This window comes from Capsicum annuum, chromosome 11 (genome assembly GCF_002878395.1).
Source record: "Capsicum annuum cultivar UCD-10X-F1 chromosome 11, UCD10Xv1.1, whole genome shotgun sequence".
NCBI classification, from domain to species: domain Eukaryota; kingdom Viridiplantae; phylum Streptophyta; class Magnoliopsida; order Solanales; family Solanaceae; genus Capsicum; species Capsicum annuum.
The window spans coordinates 225,982,751-225,992,287 of record NC_061121.1 but is presented as its reverse complement, the minus strand read 5'-3'; the positions used below and the strand labels follow the sequence as shown (position 1 = coordinate 225,992,287).

The 9,537-nt window shown below is 37.0% G+C and overlaps 1 pseudogene; it reads left to right on the top strand.

The window, feature by feature from the left end:
* The first annotated feature begins 1,942 nt into the window (after nucleotides 1-1,942).
* LOC107848243 lies at nucleotides 1,943-9,523 on the top strand (annotated as a pseudogene).
* Nucleotides 9,524-9,537: the final 14 nt, after the last annotated feature.

Below are 9,537 nucleotides of genomic sequence, written 5' to 3'. Positions count from 1 at the left end.
TTTCAGAAAAGTAAATGACATTTAATATATTTTAATCATTAGAAAAACATGGATATAATTTTCTTTAATAATCTAAGTGAAAATTTTATCATATAATGAAAAAATTGAATAATTTGTACTCCTTTAACAAAATTTATTTAGTACCTTTTCAATGTCGAGAAATTCCAAAAACGTTAAACTAAATCCAGTAAAAACACTAATTTATTTTATTTAAATATTTTTAGAAAATTTTAATTTTACTGGTCATATTTTTTTTCAGATCAATAAAATGCTTTGAAAAAAATAAAAATAAAAATAAAGAAGAAAGGAATATCATATAATTAAAAAATGTAACATTTTACATGTGGATGGTAATGTGGCATAGACACATGTTTTTTTTTTTTTTTTTAGGTGACATGCTTGGTGGAATTTCGTTAAGGGGAGGGGGGTTTTTTAGCTAAAAAACTAACGAGGGGTATTTTTGATCCATTTCAGATAGTTCAAGGGTATTTTTGATCCTTTTTCGAATTCCATTAGAGGGAGGGGTATTTTTGAGCCAAATATTTGATGGAGGGGTACTTTTGAGCCAAAAATCTAACGAGGGGTATTTTAAAGCTATTTTAGATAGTTCAGGAATATTTTTGAGCCTTTTTCGTTAAATTAATATATTAAGTGCATATGATAGTGGGTATAAATTGTGTATGAGTATTATTACTTACAATGTTAGTGGAAGAATGTGATCATAAGTTTTCTTGAAACTCCTATAACCACTAAGACTTTATTTGCTAATTATGCTAGTAACTAGGGTGTTTGGGCCACATGTGACAAAAGAATTTTAAAATGAGGTGTAGGTGACGGAAGTCTTAATTATTAGTTGGAGGTGACATTTGGGGAAGTTTGAAAATAACCCACAAGTTTTTAAATTTACACTTTGATTCCAATGTTTACCTAAAATAATGGGAAACGGAGAGAAAAAATCGTCTTTCTCTCTCTTTTCATCCATTGTTGTTTTCTCTCTCTTAGTGATTTTTGTTGTTCATTATTTTTATGCTTTATTCATCATCTTCTGCTTCATTATCACTATCTTGAGCTTCATTATCATCTTCATCTTCTTCTTGTCGACCATTTGTTGTTGTTGTTGTTGTTGGTATGACGCTACTGCTGCTATCTGACCAATTTCTTAGGTCAAATTTTATTTACTACATCACTTTCCACTTTGACATTACTTCATAGGTGACTTTGATAAGTAAAATTATGATTTTTATTCGTATTTGTTATCTGGGTACACTTCTGTTTTTCCAACAATGGATAGAACCCCGATCATGAATACAACATAAGTGTCCACAATTTAAATAGATCAATCATCTGGTGCATCAAATGAGTAATCTGTTGCATCAAAAAATTTATCTGTTGCATCCGTTTATCTGTTGCATTTGACGTATTATCTGTTGCATCAAGATGTTTATCTGTTGCACCAGACTAATTATCTGTTGCAAAGATAGAGTTGAGATAAAGAAAATATTCTGAGTCTTTAACTATATTCACTATACAAAGAGAGTAAATATATGTTGAAGGAAGGTGTTTCTATAGTGGAGCTTTGGACTCTTCAACTAATCCGAAGTTATTTGAGTTGCACATCATTGATAAACTGTTGTATTCTGGTGAGACAAGTCATGAGATATACTGCTGGATTGGTGTAGATTATGCCATAGTGGGCTTGAATTTCCTTAAAAAAAGCGAGATATCCGCGCCTCAGCCAAGAAGAAGATTATTTTATTTTCTTCACGTTTGATCATTTTATTTTCAACTGTAATGATTATTGTAATTTATGGTATATTACACCAACACTTTGCAAGTAACGCCAATGTCTCTAAATTATTGGGAAAAAAATATCAAAAGAGAAAAATTCAAATAATAATTCTTTCTATGATTACCAACTATACTAACGTAGTTTTGGAAAGTAATGAATAGTCTTTGTCTTCTTGTTGGGTGAAAAGTCATACTTCTGGAAAAGAGAAAGGAGGACAGTTTTGCTTCTTTTTAGTTAATAGTAGCAAACATAGTTGGACCAATTACTCTTATTTGTAGATTACTCTCAGCATTCAACACGTCAAGTAAAGTTGTTAGTAATTGAAGATAGAAACATTTATTTTCTCAAAATCATTGTGTTTTTTTTTTGTTTTGCTTTCCAGATTACAGAAATGGAGATTGGCTTAGCAGTTGGTGGTGCATTTCTCTCTTCAGGCCTGGAATTCTCTTTGATAGACTTACTCCTCAGGGTGAGCTGTTGAAGAATTTTCGGAAGCATAAGCATCATGTTCGACTCTTAAAGAAGCTGGAGGACATCTTGCTTGTAAAAGAGATATACGAGAATAATTTATAATTATATCATTAGTTATCTGCTTGTCCAACTGTTATCAATTATTGTATCACTTTGGGAGTGTAATTAGCTGTTGTATTACTTTAGGACTCAATGTTGTATTAGAGTCTATATATTCTCCATTAACTGATGAGTAGACTTTTGATCTTCTTATTCTCTGTTCAGCAGTAGTTCCTTTATGGTATCACGGCTCTAAAGCTCACACGAGTGCGATCCCAATTTTTTTTTCTCCAACCCTACCTACTGCCTCACGCAAAAATATGGCCACCAAAGCCACTGTTGTTAATGCAGATAACATGCAAGCAGCACTACCATCGTGCAGTTTAATCCTGCATCTCAACTACCTATCAACTTGCAGGCAGCCACAACTTCACTACCTGGAAGGCATAGGTGTCGATGCTCATGCACAAACACAACCTTTTTGATCACCTTGATGGCACAATCGCTGCTCCTCCGATCACACTTACAGAAAACAATGAATGCACTCCTAATCCAGCTTATACTAGCTGGTTCCGCCAAGACCAGCTAGTTCAGAATGCCATCTTGGCATCGGTGGAACCTACACTTGCATCTACTTTTGCAACAACCAAAACGGCTAACAAAGCATGGAAATCCCTGCACATTTCCTTCGCAAACAAATCTCATACTAGAGTTATCAGTCTCCAAGATCAATTAGCCTGTATCACCAAAGATTCTTGGTCTGTCACTGACTATCTACGTGACATACATTCCATTGCCGATGAACTTGCAATCGATGGAGCGCCAATCACAGATATGCAACTTACCGTGAGAATCCTCCAAGGCCTTGGTCCTGAATATAACGCTATCTCTACGGCTATCTGATCACGTGAAACAATGATCACCTATGAAGAACTCTATGTGAAACTTCTTAATCATGAGATCTTTCTTAAGCAGGAAGAAGCCAAACGAACACCACCGATCACTGCTGCAATTGCTCAACGCAGCAACCAAGCACCTTCAAGAAACAACAACAATCAAAAGCAAGGAAGTAATACCTCACAAGGTAACCAACAATGGCATTCCCAGATAGCTCGAGACTTCTTAAATACCCAACAATGGAGCTCTCATCAAAATCAACAGCCTCAAAATACTGACCATTTTCTTTGCTGTCAACTCTGTGATCGCCCCGGTCACTCTGCCAAAGTGTGTAGATCCCGGTCTCACAACCACTTTTAGGCTTGTGCTAATTATGCTTCTCAGATTTCACCGCAACAAGCTCCATGCATGTTGACTCCGGGGTTAACCATCACATCACAACGGATGCTCACAGTTTAGCCACTTCTCAGGACTACAACAGACCCGAGAGATCTCAATGGGAAATGGTAATACCATTCCAATTTCTCACACAGGCAACACTCGCTTATGTGCATCAAATTAAAGCTTTAAATTAAATGATACCCTCTATGACCCAGCCATTAAAAGAAAACTTCTCTCTGTCTCTAGATTTTGTCATGATAACAAAACATCTATTGAATTTTTTTTGTTTAATTTTGCTGTGAAGGATCTGATTACGGGGGCGTCTCTGGTGTGCGGGCAGAATAGACATGGACTGTACGAGTGGCCGCAAGAGACAATACACATTTTCTAACCTCAATCAAATTTGGTAGTTAGTCATCTTCCTATTGACCTGTGGCATCGACGATTGGGGCACCCAAGTTGTCAAAGTTTACATAAGTTGTTAAGAAAGTTTTCAATTCCTTTTTGTGATTCAAAAAATCCTTTAGTTTGTAATTCTTACAATTCAAATAAGATGCACAAGTTACCTTTCTCTGTAAATACTCTGCAAAGTCAACACCCATTGTAAATTATTTACAGCAATTTATGGGGACCTTCCCCGGTGTTGTCAATTGATCAAAAGCGTTACTATGCATTGTTTGTTGATCACTTTTCAAAATATATGTGGATATATACTCTGAAAAATAAAAGTGACGTTAAAGATGTTTTTAAAAGTTTGCATCCTTTACTTGAATGTCGCTTTAACATAAAAATTCTCTCATTTTACACTGATGGTGGTGGTGAATTTTAAGGATTATCTACCTACTTAAAAACACATTGTATTGAACATCTTGTTTCACCCCCTTATACACCTTAACGTGTAGCTTTAGTTGAACGACGCCATAGACATGTTGTTGAAACAGCCAAAACCTTAATTCATCAAGCCTCCCTTCCCTCGAACTTTTGGAGTTTTGCTTATCTTCAAGCAGTTTATCTTATCAATAGGTTACCCTCAGTTACCCTGAAAGATAAATGTCCTTATGAAATACTTTTTCAAGACATCCCAAAATTTGATTCCATAAGAACTTTCAGGTGTTTATGCTATCCTTGGTTGCGACCATACGCCAAAAATAAGCTTGAGCCTCATTCAACTCCATGTGTATACCTGGGTTTTTCCAACAAATATTATTGCCATCAGTGCTTTGATCCAATCTCTTCAAAAGTATATTTATCTAGAGATGTTCTATTTTTTGAGAACAATTTTCCTTTTCAAAATATTTTCTCCCAATTATCAAATTTGCAAATTAAATCATGGAAACAGTTGAACAGAAAAATAGCCAAATCACCTGTGAAGCTTAAAAGTTAAACATGGAACTTCCTCCTGTTATTGCATATGCACTTTGCCCACAAAGTTCGTCCATGCCAATCGCCACAACTAGAGAGAAATCTCAAGGTTCAGGTATGATCCTCAACTCTCCTCAGAATTATTTATCTAATGGAGCTGTGATTTCCTCTTCAAATTCTAGGCATCCTCTTAACCTTTCAGCACCTTCTTCCACGAGGCAAATCACCCATTTCCAAACAAATAATCCACCGCTTTTAACTTATAAACGACAGAATCCACCTTCAGCTCCCAAGTCATTGCCTTCATCCAGTAAAACCATACATTTACAACCTTCTGTACCTTCCCTTATTACAGTGCCTTCTACTCTAAATTTGTCGGCTATCATCACCCCCCAAACATACAACCAAGCCAAATTACTTTAGCCACACCTTCCACCACAATGCCAAGTCACCCGATGGTTACCCGTTCCAAAAATAACATCTTTAAGCCCAAACATCAACCTAACTTTCTTGCTCACTTTCCAAGTTCAAAAACGTCCTCTTCCTACAAGAAAGCTCAGTGTGAACCCCACTGGAAAGCTGTTATGCAAGCTGAATTTGATGCTCTTGTGAGAAACCAAACGTGGACTTTGGTTCCCAACGATCCTTCGAAGAATGTAGTAGACTGTAAGTGGATATTTCGTATTAAGCATGATCCTGACAGGTATAAAGCTTGATTAGTTGCTAAAGGCTTCACTCAACGGCCTAGACTTGACTACCATTCCACCTTCAGTCCGGTAGTCAAGCCTACGACTATTCGCCTAGTTCTTGCTATCGCTGTTCAATACGATTGGCATTTTCATCAACTTGATGTAAATAATGCATTCTTGCAAGGTCATTTAGAGGAACAATTTTATATGAGACAACCTCCTGGCTTTGACTATCTGACTTTGTCCAATCATGTCTGCAAACTTCACAGAGTTATTTACGGTCTCAAACAGGCACCTAGAGCTTGGTACACCGAGCTCAAGAACTTTCTGGTAACACAAGGTTTTTTCAAATCACAATCTGACTCGTCCTTTTTCATCTTACATCATTCAGGTTTCACTGTTTATATCCTTGTATATGTGGATAACATCATTGTTACTGGAAATCAAGAACATGGTATTCGACAAATTATCAATGCCCTTGCTCAATGTTTCTCTATCAAGGACCTTGGCCGCTTAAACTACTTTTTGGGTGTTGAGGTTTTGTCGTATCAAGGTGGACTTTTGTTGTCTCAACAAAAGTATGTAGAAGACCTTCTCCAGGAAGCCAATATGCAAGACAGCAAAGGCGTTTCCACTTCTATGTAGATCTCTACTGTTCTTAGTGTAAATCAAGCTAATCCTATTGTTGATGACTCTCTCTTTCGAAAAATTGTTGGCAAGCTACAATATTTGTCTTTCACCAGACCTGGCATCGCTTTTACAATAAATAAAATTTCCCAGTTTATGCATTGTCCTCAAGTATTTATGCATTGTCCTCAAGCTAATCATTGGAAAGCTGTTAAGCGATTGCTTTGATATCTCAAATAGACCTTCTCCTTTGGGTTTCAAATACCCCGTGAGACTAATAGTCGAATTATGGTGTACTCTGACTCTGATTGGGCTGGTGACCCTGTAGACAGAACTTCCACAACTGGCTATGTTATATACCTTGGAAGTACGCCAGTCTCGTGGTCCTAAAAAAAGCAGCGATCCGTCTCTCGGTTATCCACCGAAGCTGAATACCGAGCTGTAGCTGCTGCTCTTGCAGAAACCAACTGGATCACCAACCTACTACGTGAGCTTCATTTTTCCCTTGCTTGCATTCTGCGCATACTCTGTGATAATATTGGAACTACATACATCGGCGAGAATCCTGTCTTTCATAGTAAGATGAAACATATTGCCATCGATTTCCACTTTGTCTGTGAGCAGGTGTAACACAAAGAGATTGAAGTCAAACACTTACATGCTGCTGGTCAGGTTGCTGATGTCCTAACCAAGCCACTTCCACATGCTTCTTTCAGTCATATGTTTGACAAGTTGGGTATTGTAGACGTCAACACCAACTTGCGGGGGCGTAAAAGAGATATACGAGAATAATTTGTAATTATATCATTAGTTATCTGCTTGTACAACTGTTATCAGTTATTGTATCACTTTAGAAGTGTAATTAGCTGTTGTATTACTTTAGGACTCAATGTTGTATTAGAGCCTATATATTTTTCATTAACTGATGAATAAACTATCGATCTTCTTATTTTCTGTTTAGCAGTAGTTTCTTTAACTTGGTCTTCAAATTGTGCTAAGTGATACAGAGAATAAGCAAGCATCAAATCGACATGTGAGCAAGTGGCATAATAAGCTTCAGAGTGCTGTGGACGGTGCTGAAAACTTAATAGAAGAAGTCAATTATGAAGCTTTGAGGCTTAAGGTGGAAGGTCAGCATCAAAATCTTGCAGAAACGAGCAATCAACGAGTGACCTCAACCTATGCTTGAGTGATGATTTCTTTCTTAACATAAAGGAGAAGTTAGAAGACACTATTGAAACATTGGAGGATTTGCAAAAGCAAATTGGTCTTCTTGGCTTAAAGGAACATTTTGGTTCGACTAAACAAGAAACTAAAAGACCTTCAAATTCTTTGATTGATGAATCTGATGTCTTTGGTAGGGAGAATGAAATAGAGGATTTGATTGACCTTTTATTATTTGAGGATGCAAATGGAGAGAATCTGACTGTAGTTCCTATAGTTAGAATGGGTAGCCTGGGCAAGACTACACTTGCAAAAGCAGTTTACAATGATGAGAGGGTGATAGACCATTTTGATTTGAAAGCTTGGTTTTGTGTGTCTAAGCAATATGATGCTCTCAGAATAACAAAAGGGTTACTTCAAGAAATCCGTTTAGTGGTTGATGACAATTTTAATCAACAACAAGTCAAACTGAAGAAAGCCTAAAGGGAAAAAGGTTTCTTGTTGTCCTTCATGACGTGTGGAATAATAACTATAATGAGTGGGATGACTTGAGAAATCTTTTTGTACAAGGAAATATAGGAAGTAAGATCATTGTAACAACACGTAAAGAGAGTGTTGCCTTGATGATGGGAAATAAGCAAATTAGCATGAACAGTTTGTCTATTGATGTCTCTTGGTCTTTATTCAAAAGGCATGCATTTAAAACCACAAATCCTATGGGACATTCGGAACTTGAAGAGGTCAGAAAACAAATTGCAGCTAAGTGCAAAGGACTACCCTTAGCTCTGAAGACGCTCGCTGGCATGTTACGCTCCAAATCAGAGGTTGAAGGGTGAAAACATATTTTGAGAAGCGAAATATGGGAGCTACCAGACAATGACATAGTACCAGCTTTGATGTTGAGCTACAATGATCTTCCCGCACATTTAAAGCGGTGTTTTTCCTATTGTACAATATTTCCCAAAGATTATCCATTTAGCATAGAACAAGTTATTTATTTGTGGATTGCTAATGGTCTCATGACACAGGAAGATGAAACAATTCAAGATTCAGGCAACCAATACTTTCTCGAGTTGAGATCAAGATCATTATTCGAAAAGGTCCCAAATCCTTCTCAAGGGAACACAGAGAAATTCTTAATGCATGACCATGTCAATGATTTAGCCCAAATTGCATCTTCAAAACTTTGTATCAGGTTAGAGGAGAGCCAAGGATCTCATATGTTGGAAAAAAGTTGACATTTATCATATTCAATGGGTTATGCTAGTGACTTTGAGAAATTAACACCCCTCTACAAATTGGAGCAGCTGAGGACATTGCTTCTAATCAATATCTAACAGCATACACATATTTCTCTAAGCAAGAGGGTGCTGCATATCATACTTCCAACACTAGGATCCTTAAGGTCACTATCATTGTCTCATTACGAAATTAAGGAGTTGCCGGATGACTTGTTTGTCAAATTAAAGCTCCTGAGATTTTTGGACCTTTATGGGACAACAATTAAAATGTTGCCAAATTCCATTTGTGTATTGTATAACTTAGAGACACTTCTCCTGTCATCTTGTAATGATATTGAGGAGTTACCTCTGCAGATGGAAAAGCTAATCAACTTGCGTCATCTTGACATAAGAAACAATTCTCGCTTGAAGATTCCGTTGCATCTGAGCAAGTTGAAAAGCCTCCAAGTGCTAGTGGGAGCCAAGTTTCTTCTAGGTTGTTTGAGGATGGAAGATTTGCGTGAAGCACATAACTTGCATGGATCTTTATCAATTCTAGAGTTGTAAAATCTAGTCGACAGAAGGGAAGCTCTGAAGGCAAAGATAAGGGAAAAAGATCATGTTGAGAAGTTATGTTTGGAGTGGAGTGAAAGTACTGCCGACAATTCACAAACTGAAAGAGACATACTTGATAAGCTACACCCACACACAAACATTTGTTTCTTAAGCTGCTAGTACAATTGTCTCTTAGCAACTGCAAGGACTGTTTTTCCTTGCCAGCACTAGGACAACTTCCTTCTTTGAAATTCCTTTCCATTAGCGGGATGCATCGAATAACTGAGGTGACAGAAGAATTCTATGGTAGCTTGTCCTCCAAAAAGCCTTTTAACTCTCTTGA